General features: G+C 38.9%; 1 long non-coding RNA gene across 1 annotated transcript; it reads right to left on the reverse strand.

The window, feature by feature from the left end:
* Positions 1-12,615: 12,615 nt before the first annotated feature.
* LOC148188205 (uncharacterized) lies at positions 12,616-18,618 on the reverse strand. The gene is made up of 2 exons (XR_015777867.1): positions 18,414-18,618; positions 12,616-16,066 (listed from the first exon to the last, which is right to left on the reverse strand). It is a non-coding gene; the product is annotated as an uncharacterized LOC148188205 (long non-coding RNA).
* Between the last annotated feature and the right edge of the window lie 415 nt (positions 18,619-19,033).

The following is a 19,033-nucleotide window of genomic DNA, read 5'->3' on the forward strand; positions in this document are numbered from 1 at the left end:
GCATAGACAGGTCAATTGAAAAACCCCTGTTTGGTGAATAGACAAACTTTCTTTTTTGTGTTTATGTCCCCCTTTGTATCAGTCTGTGTCCCCTCTCTATTTTCTGAGGTTTTTGCAAGACTGTGAACACAGCGCAGGCGGAACACTTGAGTTTTCCTATCCCCAGCAGCACTTTGTGGAGGTTGTGTCGCAGATTATTAATTGTTCAGTTGATCTTATCAGAGGTGAGCAGATCGATGGACAAGAGGAGCAGCTGCTGCAGAGGCAAATGAAAGCGAAAGTTTCACTTTCACTGCACCTGACGTTCTACTGCTCTTTCTGTGCCCAGAGTGCGCTCTTCACAATAAAAGTGTGGTGCTATGAATAATTGAATGGTATATATATTCCAACAGTGGTCGCGAAGAACAGTCCAGCATCAGAAATATAGTATATAATAAAAAACTAAAAAAAAAAACAAAAAAAAACGATATGTGACATCAGATATTAATGTTGTGGCGGGCTGTCACAAAGAAATAAATGTATTGGAAACCCTGTGAATTGTGAAACCTTTTTAACATAAGTGGAAAAAGGCTTTAACTCATTCTTATTCTAGCTTACGGGACTGTAATATTAAATGACAAAGTGGGTGTTACTATTATCACTTTTACTGTTTTGAAGTTAAATGACACTGACCATAGAGTAATGTTGTGCACATTTTCTAAGAACTAAATTGCTATTTTCTAGGAAGAATCTTTCCCCAAAGGCCACCCACCCAAAATTATATCATTAAGTTCAGTGACTTTTGAACTTAGTTGACATTAGTCAGGTAAAATGGTAAAAGCGCATGTCTCAACCCCGAGCAGACATCCTAGATCCTACACCCATAATGATTGCAGCCTGATTCTACAGATCCGCCTTTAACTTTCATGACTGCAATTTTCTGTGTGATTACTTCCTGTCCTCCAAAGATGAAAACTCCTTCTCAGAGAATAGAGCTCAGGTTGGAGAGCTTTGGTATGTGGCCATGTGTGTGTTTCATCTACATCCATGCAAGCTGTAGGTATATGTGTTTGTCCATGTGCATTAGTGTCTATTGCTGTGTGTGACATTCAGGGCAGCAGCTGGTTCTCAGATCAATCTGTTTGAGCTCTCTCTGCCGTCAGGCACAGCAACATGTTCAGGGTCAAGTGTCTTTCAAGGTTAACATTCAAAGTTTTCACTTTTCACTTTGCGTAATTAAAATTGAAGGTGTGTTTATGATACATTTGCCTCAAAACCAAGTACTCTCATCTGCTGCTGATTGATGGTCTATTGTGTGTAAAGTAAAAGCATGAATGCTTATGATGACAAGCACTGGGAAAGTTCACACACGAGTAAATAACTCAAAATGCGATTTTGATTTAAGTAAAGGTAAATCTTTAACTGTTTCTACAAAATTTCCATCAGTTTTTTGCCAGTGGTACTCTCATTCAAATCACTCGTTTATCCTTGTAGATTTGCCTCAAAACAGATACTTAATGCATATGTATTGTTGTTGATAGAACACCTCTATTGTGTGATGTTTTCTTGACTTTTTTATTGACTGTAGTTTGTAAATTATGCAATTACAACAGGAGCTGAAGCAAAACCAGAGTGATTTAGGACCTTCTGACACACTTATTTTTATTCTGGTACAGGAGGACATATTGTGAGACCTTGAGTCATACTGGTTGGGCAATTTTGCAAGGTTTTGGGGTTGCAGGCCTGCTACTTTATGCTGACAGTCAGCTAAATGTTGAGCTTTATTTTTGGCATGTTTTAGCCTAGATATACTTTAAAAATATATATATATAATAAATAATAAATATACTGAACAAACAGCTCAGATGGAGAGCAGAAAAGTGGATTATAGCCCATTTTTGGTTCTGTTACTGCTTTCCGTGAAACTTGGGCAGTGACAAGAATTTTAAGGAATAGGCCAAACAAACTATTGTTTTGCCAGGGCCAGTTGCGACTCCAGGAAGTGTCGACCAAGATGTACACGTAAGCCTCATAAAATAGTGAATAGGTATTTATTTCTGTACAAATTTAACAAATAAGATGTACTCTAACATGTTTGTAAATTTGTTTTTGATGCTGCTTGTCAGCTGTTGGGTTTTGTTTTTTTTTTTTTTTACCTTTGGACAGAGCCAGCACTGTTTTATCCCACTTCCAGTTTTTATCTTAAACTAAATTTACCAGCTGAACACCTGTTCCTAACATATAGCAAGCAAGCAGACTGATGAATGGCATGCAAAAGTTTAATATGAGATATCCCACAAACAACAACATTCAGGGAACCTATTGAGCCTTAAGTGAGCCTAAGGAGCAACTTGGTGTTGCTCAGACAAAAAGTTGGAGGTGCATGATCTTTCACCAAAATAGCCAGGCCAAGCTTTTTTTTCAAGCAAGCAACAATTCACTCAGCCTGTTCTCTGACACATGGAGCAGCATAGAAAAAAGTGTCAGGCTCCAGCCTTATATTTATTCTAACTCATGGGAAGGAAACAAATAAGTATATGACAACATTTTTGAAAAGCTGGTTTCAACCTAGGTTTGACAGCTAAAGAGATCCAACATTTCTTGTTGAATCACAATCAAATAAAGAGCATGAAAAAAAGCCAAAAACACTTTGAGATAATGCTGATTATTGTGAAAAGGGACAGATGAAAGAGAGCAAAGAAAGAAAAGAACTAGAAAGAGACAGCGGAGGAAAGGGAGGGGGTTCCTGTGAGTAAAAGTGAGATTAGTTTTGGAGTAGTTCCTGTAGTAATTTTAAGGGGATTTCCCCCCTGAGCCACACAGCTGATTACACAAGGGCTTTAAACTTTAAAAGACGATTAGGGAGAAGAGGACAGTGATGAAACTGACAGTGTAAAAGAGGACAATGTTTGGATAACAACCATGGTGGTAGTGGTTGAGATTATGGAGATGAGCATGAACAACAGGAACACTGAGAGGCTTTGAAATATGGATGTGGTTATGAAGATAATATTGAAAATAATGATGAGGATCACTTATGCACTGATCAAAGAGGAAATCAGGCAGGGGTCGATCCTAAAGTAAATAGTCCTGTGACCCAGAGCTCGACTCACATGTGAAGACTTAGACGGCGTCTTAGCTTGAGGCGAGCTAACAACATGAGAGTCTACCTGTCTGTCTATTTCTGCTTGAAGAAGATTAAATTGGCGCCAGTCACATAGATGATGCAGGTGCGTGTGTGTGTCACAGGTACCGCTTGTCAAGGCCAGAGGCAGAAATCCCATTTCATGTGAGTGTGTTTGTCCCTGTGTTTAGTTGTGTAACTGGTCGGAGTTGATTGTGCCAGTGTGCCAGCTGTTGTCCCTGGCATCGTTGGCGGTGGCCCCTGTAGCATGGACGAGCGGGAGAATATCAACAGTGAGATCTCCCTCCAATGGGACCGTCCGATGCACACACTGTACGCACACACAGTGCTGGCCAACGCTGGTTGAGCTGTTCTCAATGTTTTTGAAGTGTGAAATTGAGCCCAGATGCTCAATAAAGCAGTGGGAATGAGGAGACTATTGTGTGTGTGTGTGTGTGTGTGTGTGTGTGTGTGTGTGTGTGTGTTTGTAGAGCACAGATTCCCTGCCCAGGACTATTCATGCCAGACTTGTAACAACTGCATCAGTCAGCCATGTTTTTATTGCGTTAATGTTTACTCAAAATCAATGTTAAATCACACCTCAGAACACATTTATCAAATCAGATGCGAACTGATATCTCTGTGTGAACTTAAAATTACCTCCCCTCTTCTCTCATGATCACTTGCACTCACAGGCACGCACACACACACACACACACACACACACGTACAGTATACAGTACATGCAATGCATTATTTCCATACTAGTAGTCCACCCTTAATTTTTCCTCTGATGTGGACTAGAGAGAGGTCACAGACGCACAGAGGAAGTGTTTCCACTGGAAAATGAGCTCACGAGACGAGTGTGTGCGTAAAGATGGTCCGACATGTTGTGAGTTTCCGCCTCTGCTAATCACCAGTTAGAATGGAGTAACAGTCGTTTCCTATCTCTGTCTGTGTGTGTATGTGTAGTGTTATCCACTTCCGTTTGCGATTTAATTTTAGAAGGAGCCAAGATGGTTTCCTTCATTCACACAGACACACACTTAGACACAGACACATCTTGCACGTGGAGTTCACTGCTTTTGACATAGAGGTGATAGAAGTCCATTGATTAATGTAGCAGTTTTAAATGCTTCTAGAGACCTATCATGCTCATTTTCAGGTTCATACTTGGCTGCTCTGATTGGTCAGCATTTGTGGGTCTTCCATATCTCAGCGTCTCTGCACCAGCATTGCAGCCGGTAGAATGACTGTAACACAGTATGGCGGGACTTTAAAATCACCAATAAAAGCTTCTCAACGTAACTGAACTTTTAACTGAACTTGTACCTGAACAAGTACCTGAAGCTGAAACAAAACTGGGGAAAAATTTACAACATCGGCAATAATAAACCATCGTGACTTGCAGCAGCTTGTTGCAAAAGTAGAACAAGGCATTAGAAACAGAGTATTCAGAATGATCTGAAGGTTCAGGCTCGCAGGAATACTAGTTACTTACTTACTTACTTACAGGGGATGTGCGTGCCACAACCATGTGCAGATCTCTGACCTATATATTGGTGTAGCCTTTGCCAAAAATGTAAATAAACAGGTTGAAAAACTGTTTAGTAACAATATAGGTAATGGCAGTGAAAGAATGAAAAAAAAAGCACTTTATTTCTGTCATTCAAGATACAATTCCACCTTCAACTACAATGTGGGTTGCAATGTTGTTTATGTTTTCACTAACCAACTCCACGGGCAGCAAATGAAGCAAGTCAGCATTATTTATGAAGTATTTTCGTACAAAACGGGCATGGGCAGTGGATTAATGAGACAACAGGCTTCATCAGTCTAAGAACAGTGACGTCGTTTGTGGTCGGCTATCATTGGTTTGAGTGGGCTCCTTATCCCAACCAAAGTGTGGCCCCTTGTGATCACTTCTGTCCCACAAGAGGAGACAGAGAGACCATCCAGTCTTATCTGACCACTGCTCGCTGAAATGCAGCTGGGGGATTTCTTTACAGCATATCAACACCAACATATTTCTCCAGTACACAAGATGTGATTAAACCATTTATGCCTCTGGGGAGAGTTACTGAAAGCCTTGCATGATGTTAGAGCATAACAAGATAACTGTGACCTGAAAATTTAGGGTTTTAAGGCGGCCACTTTAAACAAACTAACAGGTGGTCAACTGTCCTCACATGCGTCATGAGACTGTGATGCAAGTTCAGCTCATATCAGCCAATGATGCAATTGTAAGTCATTAAATAATCTTCAGTGATATATGGCCTGTTCTTAGGGAAGAAAACATCAGCAACAAAATGTATGTTATTACTAAAATGTTCTGTTTTAAAACAACATTTGTCACAAAAGCTTTGCTGCAACCAGTAAGCGGACAACTCACTTTAGCATTAAGATAGCCTGCCAGCAAAAGATCCATCTACCAACACCTCTAAAGCTCACCAATAACAGGATATCAAAGTAGTCCCAAAGAATGACACAGAATCACCAGCAAGACTAATATCCAAAACGCTTTAAAAAAAAAATCATTGGAAAGTGAGGCAACTGAAAGGGGAACATATACATATATAAGTAGATACGTTTTAAGAGACTCCTCCTAAACTGAAGTTGCTGTGTCCTAGAGTCAAAGTTTCCAGACCTCGACAATGCTGAGTTTCGTTACAGAACAAATGGCTGAGATGCGATGTGCAGGCTGTGACCAATGGACAGGAGTGGGATAAAACTCCACAGCTGACTGTTCACCAGCTGCGTAATGGACATTGAGATCACTGCTCCCTTGCGGAGCATCCATTCACTGTGAGGACAGCCCTGTCAATAGATAAATCTACATTTCCTGCTGTGCAGCATTTTTTATTGTGTTGAATTTCTCAGTCAAAAAAAAGAAAAACACTCAGCTGTTTGAGCACAGCTACACAAATCAAAATTTTATAGAATGGCTCTTTGTGATGTGGATGACTTTTGACTAGGTGTTTAGAGTATGTATGCATTTTTTCTTTGTTCATGTGTGCGTGAATGAGTGAGAGATACATTTAAAAACAACTTTTCAACCAGCATGACTTCATCATGGGTGTGAAGCCACCCTCAGTTTCACTGCCAACAAGGGCACACATCCCATCCAGGGCACGGGCCAATCACAAATGAGTAATCATCGTCGTGGAAACGTGCTGACAAATAGGCTGATGTAGTGGGAGCGACTGTGATTATACTGAGGTCAAAGCAATTAGCTGGGACCATCTGACAGTTCATTGCGCTTGGTCACACAACATTGTGTGCATTAGGAATTTAGAAAAAAATGGGATAATCTTAATCCATATTGCAACTTTGCGTAACTCAAACAGTCCAATGCAGAAACAGATGTCACCCCTGCTGAGTGAAGCAAACACAACCCTTCAGCACATACACTCTGCAAAACACTCTGACCACGGCCAAGTAAACTGTAACCTAATGTTTTGTAATTCCATCTTTGCAGGGTTTGGTATTGTGCTGTGTGTTGCAATGGGTCTGTTTTATATACATTATTATATCACACATGTTGCTGGTTAGTTCTATAGAAAAAAACGTCTCCCATGACATCCAAGCTCTTGATACTGTATGCATGCATCTGGTGCCAAAGACACCAGGGTTAGGCAACGGCAATAGTGATTGGACTTGCATTTGGCTGAGATCCATTCAGCAGAGTGAAATACTAAGAAATGAGTCAGGACAGACAAAGCTACATTGTATTAAATAGAGTAGAGTCATGCTTCTCAAGTGCATCAGCAGTTGGCATAAATGCATTTGATATTGAGTGAACTCTGAGATATAAATGTGTGGCTTGAAACACCAAGTGTTATGCCAGTGTCATTTCAGAAGAATAATTGTTAAATAAATAACTTTAATGGTGGAGTCACACGGATTAACTGCAGTGGGTGAACACTCAGTCCCACAGTGACGTCACAGATCCTTAAAGCTTAGCCAGCTTGTCGCTCTGTATTGTGTGAATTAATATATGATGTGATTACTATATTCAGTGCCCACTTGAAGTCATCAGTATTAGGCTCTGTGTTTGGGAAATAAATGTTACACCTCCAGTTCAGTTTGGTCTCACAGTGTTGGTGTTAGGAAGGGCCACCACATCTTTAAAATGAGAAATGCTCTTGGGAATATGATAAGAATGCACATAGTCTTGCTAGCATGCGATGGTGGCTGGCCAGATCTTGTATTACAATTACACAGTCAACAACATGTTTCTGAAAACATGTGAAGTGAGAGATAGGCAATGCAGTAACAGAATCTGATATAATTTGATATAATTTCGATCTGAGTTTGTGTGAGAGAGAGAGAGCAAGAGAAAGAGCGAGAGAGAGAGAGAGAGAGGGACCTAAAAAGACTTAATTTACATAATTTAGAGGAATTTCACCATGGGGGATGGAGGAATATCTTGGCACTGGTTAGATGGAGGAAGTTCTACATCAATTCATAAACACAAATTATCTACATTGTTTTTATGTAAAACTGGTTGAAAATCAGCAAACTATCCTTTTGACGTTTTACCACTTTTACTGTATGTGGCTTTGCAGAACATTAATACAACAATATCACAGATATCATTTGTGTGAAGTTGTGCGGATTATTACATTAGTGAAGTAAATGCGACTGGCACATGTCATTGCCAGGGTTTTGTAGTTTTTATTTGTTGTAGATTAGGGATGCAGGGTATTGGATTTTTTGCCAATAATTAGTACCGATATTGATATACCCACTTTTTTCCCCACCCAATTTTATTGATCATTAAGTCTCTTCTGTAGTAGAATTAACGTATTTTTATGCATGCTCTTATCCTGATGGCCCACCAGGAGATAGAAACACGAAATACTATGCTTTCTAATGTAAGCAATATTCATTCACTGCAGAGTTAGAAAAATACTTCAACTTAGGGTTGATGTACATTTTCACTTTGTCCATTAAAAACGTATATATGTCGGATTGTAATATTGGCAGAAATTAATATAGGCCCATTCAGATATTTCATTTTAAAGCCAATATCTGATGATACCTATGACATGCCAATATTATCCTGCATCCCTATTGTAGATCTTGAGAGATGCCTTATTGCACCATCAAAATCTTGGTCAAAGCTTGCCATTTTTAGCGTGTAGGTTGTTAGATGTAGGATATTGTTGTGTTGTTTGAGAATTCTAGCCTAAATAGCCAGCCAATGTCAGGTTTACAGCCATAGTCTACATCTGGTGACTCAAACTACTGCAAAAATTACATTTTCTGTCCAACCCTTTTTTTTCAAGGGTTCATCCTCTCTGAGCATGAGCCTGAATGTGGCTAGTTGTTTTCAGGGCAACCTGCACATCAAATATTGGTGTATTTTTTCTGAATGAGTGGAAATTAGAGGGTAGAGATAAATTAGGAAAGGTCAAAGAGTAAGATGTTAGCACTCGTCATTTGGGGACCATTAATGTCCACACCGACTTCTCATGGAAATTAGATTTCAAGATATGTTGTCATGGGGTAGGGTGTTGGTCATGGGACCTTTTTGACCTGACAATAGTGTTAGAGGAAAAAGCATCTGTAAACCAAAAATAGCCATACCATAATTCCACTTAAATCTGAACAATAGATGTAGAGAAATTTTGCTATGAGAGTTCCTTTTTCCCAAACTTAACCCAAATTACTTCACTCATGCAACTGTCATACTCATTTATTTTCTCCTTTCTGTAGAAGAAATGATCACGATACCTGCGAGACAAATGATAAAACTGTGATGGTTCTTGTCCTTCCTTTTTGCTTATATTCTAGCTTTGTCATTCGCAAAGCTACCTTGGCAGCAGGGGAATTACATTGACCGGTAAGAGTTTGAATCCACCCTTGTTGTGGCATCACATAAGAGTCTTTGGGGTAACCACCCACAGACACACAAAAAATACACACGTCAGCAGTCGTCATAAGCAGCATTGGGTAACTGTGTCACCTTGTGAGTCACTGTGACCACGAACACCCACACAGCAGATTCTAGGGAGCCCTGGGAGTGTGTGTCTGTGTGAGGGAGCTTGTGCATGAGTCTGTGGGGGGATTTAGGGCTTGCCCAAACAGTTGAGCAATCCGATCTTCGGGGGGGACTGGTGATAGAGAGAAGTTTGTTTCACTCTGTTGCTCTCAGCCTACGTTCACTAACTTTCTGTCTTTCCTTATCTTTATCTTTTTTTCTCAGGATACAATCGATGCACCTGATTGAGATTTTCGGCAGTATCTTAAGATTCTGTCTGAATGTTGGGGTGATAGCTGTTGGTTTGTTTGTTCGTTTGCTGTTTTATTAATTTTACACTCTTCTGACTGTCTGATTTTACATCTTTCCTACTGTATCACTTCGATACCTAATGCACTGTGCAATGAGGTGGTTGCTGCTGGAACCTGTCGGTGGCTCTCTGCAATGTTTCCTACTGACTGAGAGACACCATATCATTGTCACAGCTCTCCTGTGGAGTAACATGATCATTTTGATTGTTCCCTGTTTTTCTGCCAAAGTGAGCTTGATGTTATCATGCTACCTTATGTAAGTGAAGTTGTTAAGCTAAGCATTTCTGACTGTCATGTTGTTGATTATCTTCTACAGTATGAAAAAAGACAGCATGCAAGATGTGGGGCTCACGTGGATTAAACCATAGAGTCTACAACATGTTTAGATCCATGACACTACACTGTGTTTTAGGTGCAGAGCCCAACGCATTACTTTATATTAAAAGAGTTTTTCTCTAAACCCATCCTGAAAAGAGCATCTAGTGTCATTAGTCACAGTTGTTAATGAGTCAACATTGTAGTGTGTGACTGTGTTTCTGACTGACTGTAGCAGTCCATCTGTTCACCATCTTTAAGAGAGTTTTTGTCTGTGTCGTATTTCATCACACTGTCACTGTTTGTCAGTACTTTGGTTACCAATTGTAATCAATCCATGACAATCAAGTAACTCATCAGTCTTCTTCTTATCCATGTACATGCTTTCATAAGGTGTCAGCCGCAGAGGAAGAGACCCATTATGTGTGTGTGGAAATGTTACACGCTGTTCAGTCTTACACATGGAATCTAAATATTATTTCATGAAGCAACACCCGTATGTTATGAAAAAGGAAAAGTTTACCAAAATAATGTTGGCTTGTGGTTTCCTGAAACACTCTTTTAGTAAACCACAGGCCAACACTGTTTAGAAAACCTCATATGGAAAGTAAATATATGGGAAACAAACAATTGGGAGAATATAAATTTGCTCATTAATTTATCATATCTTTGTATTATGTAAAGTCCTTTGGTTTATTGTGTTGCTGTTATTGTTATTTCACGTCTGTTTCAGTTACTGTACTGTAGCTTATCTTAAACTGTGCTGTTTTGTGCATGCAGTTAAGAACAGTCCTTCGCACATGTCACTGAACCACATTCAATAACTTTCCACACATCCGTAGATAAATTTACAGCTGTGGAGGCAGTTACCATTGTTTTGTTGAAAAAACAAACCGTATCTGTTGTTTTTGGCTCTGATGTTGGTGTGCCATATCATCACAGCATCATGTAGCTGGGAGCGAATGTGACTGGCTTGGACTTTCACATCATTTCCATATCACTCCATCAGTGCCATCAGCAACATTTAATAAATCACACATCCTTGGACAGGAAATGCATTTGGCTTTTCACTGTCTGCAGTGGGTAGGTTTCTTTTTCTGGGCACCAGCACTGGTTTGGTTACACTGTAGTGCACAATGGTTTGGGAAATTGGGGTGTGCCGTGTTTAGATGTTCTGAACAGCCATCACAAAAAAATGGCTTGTCTCTGTACACCATGCTATATGGCATCAAGAACACGGGCCCTGAAAACATTTTGAAATTATCTCCTTACTATGAATGATGGGATTCTATATGTGCACACAATTTTCTGCTAAGGTTAGAATAGGTTATTTAACATTTAAAATTTCAGTTTTTGTTTCTGTCTTTCTATATACAAAAAGATGGCTTAATGTGAAGTCATGAGGCAGAGAGTAGTTTTGCTGCTGCTGTTATATATACTGATATGGGACAGTTTAACAAGCCAGTAAAAGATGTGGGTTTGAAAAAACAAAGTTTCTGTTTACATTTACTTCTACTCACCACGATGCATTGTGTTTATCCTTGAGGTCTAACAAATATGGTGGTGAAAGATTGCTTTGTTTACATTCATGTTTACTGGCTTTCAGCCCTCTCCCCAGCCATTGGTGGTTTGGGTGATTCTTGGCATGTTACTGCCACCTGTAGATCAGCAGAATATCGTAGTAGCCATGGCTTCATGGCATTAATGCTAGTCAAAAACTACACAGAGCGTTTTTGCACAATAAAGAAAAAAAATAGTATTTGGAAGTGAAATCAACTGCCTGACGTGTTACAACTTGTAGCTAGGTGAACATATGACCCAGGCAGGTTTTGTCCCTTTCCTCTTTTAGATTCTGCCAAACCATCCGATTTAAAGTGCCACACCTTATTTCAAAGAGTTAGATTCCCTGCTGTTTATCCTTGTATGAGTCAAACAACCTTGAAAGTTCTTCACAACATGGCAGAGTTCTTGATTTGGTGTGAGATACAATAAAGGAGCAAAACTTCAACTACAGATTATCTCTGTGTGTGGGACATGCCCGAGGACGCCTCGAGCATCCTCCATTTGATAACGCAGCATACTTTAGATCTTGTGTTTGTTATGTTTTCCAAACATCTGACTCAAACTGGGGCCGTGAAAATCAATGCAGAACAGAAACATGTGGCGGGCTACAGCAAATAGAGGGCTACAATGGACAGATGAGGGACCCTCTGAGAGGAAATCAGATTTTATTCGTTAGTAAAAAAGCCTCAACATCCTGTCTGTCTGATAAGCATGACAAGATTCAGTGCTGTCTGGTAATTCTTAGCAGAAATGTAGGTTAACGTCCATGACAATGCCCAGTATATTATAGAGTGTTTTTCTACATTTTACAACAATCCATCTAAAAAATTCTTCTTCTTATGAAATAACGTGATTTTTTACGCATGTTTCTGCTGTGCTGTTTAGCAGAAACTTTTAATCTGGTTTTTGACCTCTGCCTCATCCTATTTCATACTGAGGTATAAAATGACCAAAACATTTCATCCTCATCTGACTCATCTTAATTCATGACCACCGTCTTCACAGACATTTCTCTAAATATATATTTAAGTGCACACAGATGGTGCATACTGTGAGAAGTGGTTGAGAGGAACAGTACAGCAATGGGAGACTATGATGTATAGATGTTGTGGAAGGGAAGACTTTGTGAAACTCCTCCGGCAGACAGCATAAGAAGGCAGCATTAATGCTAAAGATCATGTGGTAATTCACCGAGGTGCCACAACACAGCTTGAGCCTAATTTTGACAGACACATGCCAGACACCCAACAAAAAATGAAAATGTGATCAGATGTGCTCTGTGTGCTTTTGGACTTCATGGCCCAATCCAAAAAAAAAAAGTCTGAAACGGGTAAGAATAAAATTTTATTTTTTATTTTACAATTATTAAAATTGAGAAATTAAAGGTTTTTAATTTTAAAATGAGAAGGAAATATCTTGAAATGAACATCCTGTTTCAATATATACATTTTCATCTTTATTACCATTTCGAACTGAAGTTTAATTCCCCGCAACATTGTTCAATCAAGGCTCGCCAAAAGGCTGACATTGTATAATATCACATTCTGTAGCAAACATTGTAAACATTGTAGCAAACTCCTATTATTCTCTAAAAAGCAACGTATGAAACACGAAAGTGCTGCCAACTGTTTTTTTCATTTTCATTTTTTCTACAGGTGCCGCTTATATTGATGTAGAGATCTCACTGAACGCCCCAGTGGCCATAGCCAAAAATGCATGTAGGGATTTAAATATTAGCTATATTTTTTATAATTACATAGATGATAAAGAAATTGTCTATAAAAAGTAATAGTATTGTTTTGTCTTCTTATTGAGAGAATATGAAACTAACAAGATAACTTTAGTAGTTTTTTATATCCATATAAAAGTAAATTAAGTCCTTGCACTATGAGCTATGGGAGCATTCGGAAATCCAATCTAATGGTCTACACTACAATAAGACTGCTGCTCGATAAAATAGAGCGTTATACTTTCACATGGATTAACAAAAGGTTGAGTGAAACACATTCACTGCACTTGGTGCTCTGCTGCTCAATATCGTCATAGTTACCAAAGTGTGCTTTGCTGCTCCAGAGTGTAGTGCTCTGAATAACCAGGTGTTATTCAGAGCACCAACAAGGCTCTGAGTTTACAAAAAATCCAGTTTGTGTCAAAGTTCACTCTGGTGTTTAAAGTGACTATTTACAAATGCACCCTTTAGTCCGAATACTGTCTCTCGTGCAGCATTTAGGTTCATATAGGTTTCCACCTTTCCAAACTTTCCACATATTCTTCTTATCCTGAGTTGTTCAAGTTGGACTGAGTTTACTATTCGAGATATCTTTGTGTTTGACAGCCTCTGGAAAAAAAACAATTCGGGATGAAATTTTATCATAAAATCATGTCTAAAGGCCTAAGAATAAGTGCAATGTGCTTTTTTTGTCTCAGTTGTAAGCAAACTTGCTTTACAAATTTACAAGGTGTCATGTGTGAAAGGAAAATGTGTTTTTGACAGAAATACAATGACAGGATATAACCTAAGATCAAAGACAGATGTTTGACATGACAATTTAGGAAAGGTGTGTGTCTGCATACGCATGTATTGCAGATCATATAAATAGTCATGATGGCAGAGGAATGTGGGCAAACAAGTTCGTTGTTTTGTACTGTCAGTGTCTCTCAAGTCAATCATCAGACCAAAGCATTGCAAACATACATATTTATCATGTGAATGGAGGAAATCATACATATTCATTCATAAGGTCTCATGTTTTAGATGTCAACATGCACATTCCTGCACTTCCAAATACAAGCAAAACCACAAAGTTTCCAGTAGTTCATGTTACCAGCTGACTTACAGATCATGATAATTTCTCAGACAAATGGAGAGAGGCTGAGTCACAGTGACAGATGTAAAGGGTGGTTTCTGCATGTAAGGCTTTGTTCATATACTTTGATGGGGAGGAGAAGAAAGGGAATAGTTAACTCACTTAGAGGGAGAGAGAATACAACAGCTTCCATTTATTTATTATTTAAATAATGAATATATAAATATGGAGAAGTAAGTAACAAAAGGAAACAGAAAATCAAAGTGACTTGTACAGCAGCCAGTGAGGGTATGGAGAGGTCAACTGACTACAGAGCTCCAGTCCTGTAATGATTTGTCGTTGCAAACAGCAGTCGTGAGAGAACATACCTTTAAGGAAGCAGCATGAGATGTGCAGAGGTTCTGAATATGTTTCTGGGTGTGCACTACTCTCTCAGTCCTGTAATCCAAATGATACACTGATGGTCCAGATGGAAATGTTTCAGGAGTTTGTGAGCCAGAATAAGACTGCATTGTGTGAAAAACTGACAAAAACAGAAGCAGGCTTCTCAAGGTGTTTATGAACAGAGTCCAAGTATAAAAACTGGAAACAGCAGAAAACCTGTCTGCGTGATACTGTGCTACTGTATGCAGGATGAAACGGGGATATGTCCTAGTTACCAGGACATACTTGTCACTGAAACACTTCATTTCAAAAAATATTTCACTCCAAGTGCATGAGACACACATTTGGTCCATCTGAATATGTGTGCAATGTCAATTTGTCAGTCAATCCATCACTTTGGTCTAAAGTGAAGTATGTTGACCACTACTGACTGGATTGTAATGGAGTTCTTTATATGAATTTAAGTGATTCTGAATTTTCTTCTTATGCCACCAGTATCTTGATAGATGTAAATTTAGGTGAAATATTTCTACAATAATTGGATGGATTGCCATGGAATTTGGTAGGAACATTCATGTGACCCTCAGGAGGAACTGTAATAACTTACTATTTCCTCTCTTTTCCTCTCATGCCATCCTCATGCCAAATTTAAACATTCTCCAGAAATCAGGTCTATGGCCAGTTACCTGAAAACTAATGACATTTAGTTGTACTTCTCTATGTTAATAAGATAACAATGATGTTGTCATTGTGAACATGTTAGCTTGCTAACATTGGGGTATGAAGGTAGCTGAAAGCACTGCTGCAGCTGAAGGAAGGTTTAGAGTTACAGGCTCACAGAGCTTGTAGGTGGCCTGTAGACGTCTTGTTTTCAACTTAAAGTTTACCTTTCTCTGTCCTTCTTTTGTGCTCCTGCAGCATGATCTGCCCAAAAAGCAAATGAAATAACAGAAGTTTCCTTGTAAATGATATTTGCAAAGTAATACTGTATGTGAAACCTCTACAAAGGACTTAACCCTTAAATGCATGACTGTTTTTTGGGTCTTTACCAACCAGGCACTTATATAACACAGATTTAGTCACATATCAAAATCATATTGTTTTTTAACAATTACTGCCAACAAATATATATTTTTTTTATATTTTGGAAATTTTATTTTATTTTATTTATTAAATCATTCACATATTTCAGCATTGCCTGTCATGTTTCATATTCATACTGTAGTATCTTGCACTTAGCTAAACGTAACTTCCCAAAGACTATTATAACAAATCACCGTCACCTGCTTCTGGTCATTGCAACATGTTTTGTTTTTTTTTCCTTTTCCTTTTTTTTCACTATGCATACCGCTCCAGTGTTCTGCAGTTGAGCGTTGATAAACAGACGTTTCATTTCCAGCATTTCTGTGGGAGTTCCTCAGCTGCACCAGTTCTGTTTCTGGTTAAAACCAAAACCTTTTAGGGCATCCATCATCTTTTGGAAGTTGTGGCACCTCTTCCCTTTTCTGCAGCCATGGTCACAACAGCTGAAGGCCAAGCTTGTCCAGGAAAGAATGTCGGTTGCAACATCATCTGGCTTCCCAATTTGGAAATTTATCTAGGAAAAGCACTTGTGAGTCTGTAGCAGTAAGTTTGAGAAAGCAGACGTAATTGGTTCCTTCATCTGTCCTAATGTCTCTTGAACGCTACCTTGACCATCATCACATTCGGAGCTAACGTTGTCTGAGCTAGCTTCGTCATTCTCATGCTGCAGTTCTGCTTTAAAATGACCTGATTCATAAGTGAAAAAACCCTGAATTACTCATCTTTATTTCAAGAGCTACAAAACCCTTCAAAACCAAAATCAATGCTTTGCATCATCTTTTGTTTTCACCATTATGCCTGCATTTATCCACAGTATCCACAGCACCATTAGGCCAGTCAGGAAAACAGAACATTCCCTGCTATTAGGGTTGCAATGGTATGGGATTTTTGTACACTAACTGTCTCAGGAAGTATTACAATATACAGTATTACAGAGTTTCTATCATTGTTATTAATGACCTTAAATAAATGAAAAGAGAAGTACTGAAGTATGTGTAAAAAGTGTGAAACACACACAGGTGAGATTCTTAGTCCGACTGCATTTTTTGTCCAATACCATAGACAAGCACTTGTACACAGTATGGTAACTGTCAGATTTCATATCACAGCATATTTCTTCACTGCTGGTATTCTGGTATACTGCTGCAACCCTACCTGCTATCACTTCCACATCCAGTATACCATAAATCAAAAATGTAACTTTAAAATTTTAAAATTAACTTTAAAATGGTGCTTTGCATCTTTTTTTTTTCTTTTTTTTACATTTTGACACCAAAACATTGCGAAAGACAAATATCTGGAGTAATCCAAGGGGACCACCATCACTTAGGACCAGGGATGTGCATTTAAGAGTTAATAAAACCCCTTTTTTTTTTCATTTTAAGGATATATAACTTTTATGTAATGTCATATGTTAGCCAGCCTGGTTAAGACAGTGATAGATTGGCTGGCAATCTGTCAGTGTCCACAGTTTAACTCAATTCAGTCGTAGTTCAAGCCTTTTTTTGAATTGAATTGATCCAGTACCGGTAAGTCATTTATTAAACATCTGTAATAAGGCTGTACTTATGGGAAGCCGTATGAAAATAGTTTCTCCTCTGTCACCCCAACATCCCCTGTCTTGATCCATTATCATCCAATGATGTCTATCTCCTCCACTTCTGCCCAGTTTTTACTTTCTCCCTGTTTATAAGTTTACTTTCTTTACTCATCTGTTCCTCTCTCTTAACCCCATTTCTTCCTCGCTCTCATTTGGTTTATTAGACTCTTTCTCTGCTTCCTCTATTTGTTCATTAGTTAAAGCTTCTTGATTTATTGTGGGTGTCACCAGCAACCAAATCCTCACATCTGGACCTCTGCAGGACCTCTGTGTGCGCACACATAAACATGAAACCCTCTGTAAGTGCATACAAAACACAAAGCCTTCAAGTTCACAAGTGCACAGCTGAATGCACATGCACAGCAATAAAAGCATTCAGATACACTGATTTACTTGCAAATACTATCCACACACACACACTCATCAGAACCTTTCCAACATACAGTGCGCACATCTCCATTTATTGCCATGACAATGATCAAAAACATCCCCACCCTTTTTTCTCTGTAAACCCCCTGAAGTCAATCACACACACGCAAACACAAGGGTTGTGTGGTGTCATGAAACAGGCCACAGTGCAGAGATCCAAGACCCTGAGCAACAAAAACATACTGTAGGTGTTGCCACACTGTGCACAGGTCATTGGACAGTCATGATGAATGACCAGGTTCTTGGTTTGTTTGCAGGATGTTACTCACTTTCCTGTTGCTTACTGTAATGTACAATTAAACATTTTAATCCCCTTATGAATGTTAGTGTTTTGCGCTGATGTAAGCTGTACAGTAGCCTACATGTATGTATGATCTTGAAATAGCCCAAACCTTAAAATCGGATCAGAGCACCAATCATTAAAGCATGTAACCAGGCATAGTGATAACAGCAGAGAGATAATAATAATCCTGCCAAGAAAATTAAGCAGCAGAATACATCTTTATTGTATTTTGTACTGTCCCGCAAGTTTTGGTGCATCACAAATTTAAGGGAAACTCTATTCGACAAAACACTGGCAAAGAATCCTGAAACCTTCAGCACTTCTATGTAACATAAAAGTCTTATCCTGAAGGAATACACTTCCTTTTTTGCCAACTTTAAAAATCCCTCTGGTATTTAATGATGTAAAAACAATGCGACAGTGTGAAAACAGTATTACATCGCAGCAGATATTACTGTTTCATTCACAACCACTGATACTGTGTCAGGGACTGTCAGGTAACCTACAAGCTAACAAACGATATAAACAAAATATGTTAAATACACTTACCATAGTGATACAGCAGCTAGTTCCCGATTTTGGTGCACAACACACTCTTGTCCAATATTTCCTCTAACGTCAACATAAGCCGTCTTGATGCACACTGCCCTTTCACCCTCGTTATGCAAACTTATCTACACACAGTTTTTGTGCAATGCCAGTGCTAGCATACGCAGAAAGCGAAAGCTGCTGCGTGAGTGGTTGTGGGTGGGGAGGAGGCCAGACCCAGAACTTTTACATGGTGGTACTAATTCATTTTTACAGCCTAACGGACACTTTTTCCTCTCGGGCTTGTTGACAGAAGTTATCTCAATTCAAGAGTCTGTTTTGATTTAGTCAAGTTAAAAATTAACAGATTTGTGACGTGAGTCCATTTCATGAGAGTCCACACCTCTGTTTTATAGTATTGAGTAAGAGCATCCTAGCCAAGATAAGACAAAACATCCTCATGATGACATGAGTGCATTTACCCTTTATCTTGTCATCCTTGGTCATCTTACTTGGTAATCTTTCCATGTCCAGGTTATGATAGAAAAGTCCACCTGCTCACATCAAATTTTAACTGTGAGGTCATGTGGAGATGTCATCTTGTCAGTGCCAAACATAAGATCAACTTACTTCAGCTTGTA

Source organism: Plectropomus leopardus, chromosome 11 (genome assembly GCF_026936395.1).
Source record: "Plectropomus leopardus strain MGB_pleo_1.0 chromosome 11, ASM2693639v1, whole genome shotgun sequence".
Taxonomy (NCBI): domain Eukaryota; kingdom Metazoa; phylum Chordata; class Actinopteri; order Perciformes; family Serranidae; genus Plectropomus; species Plectropomus leopardus.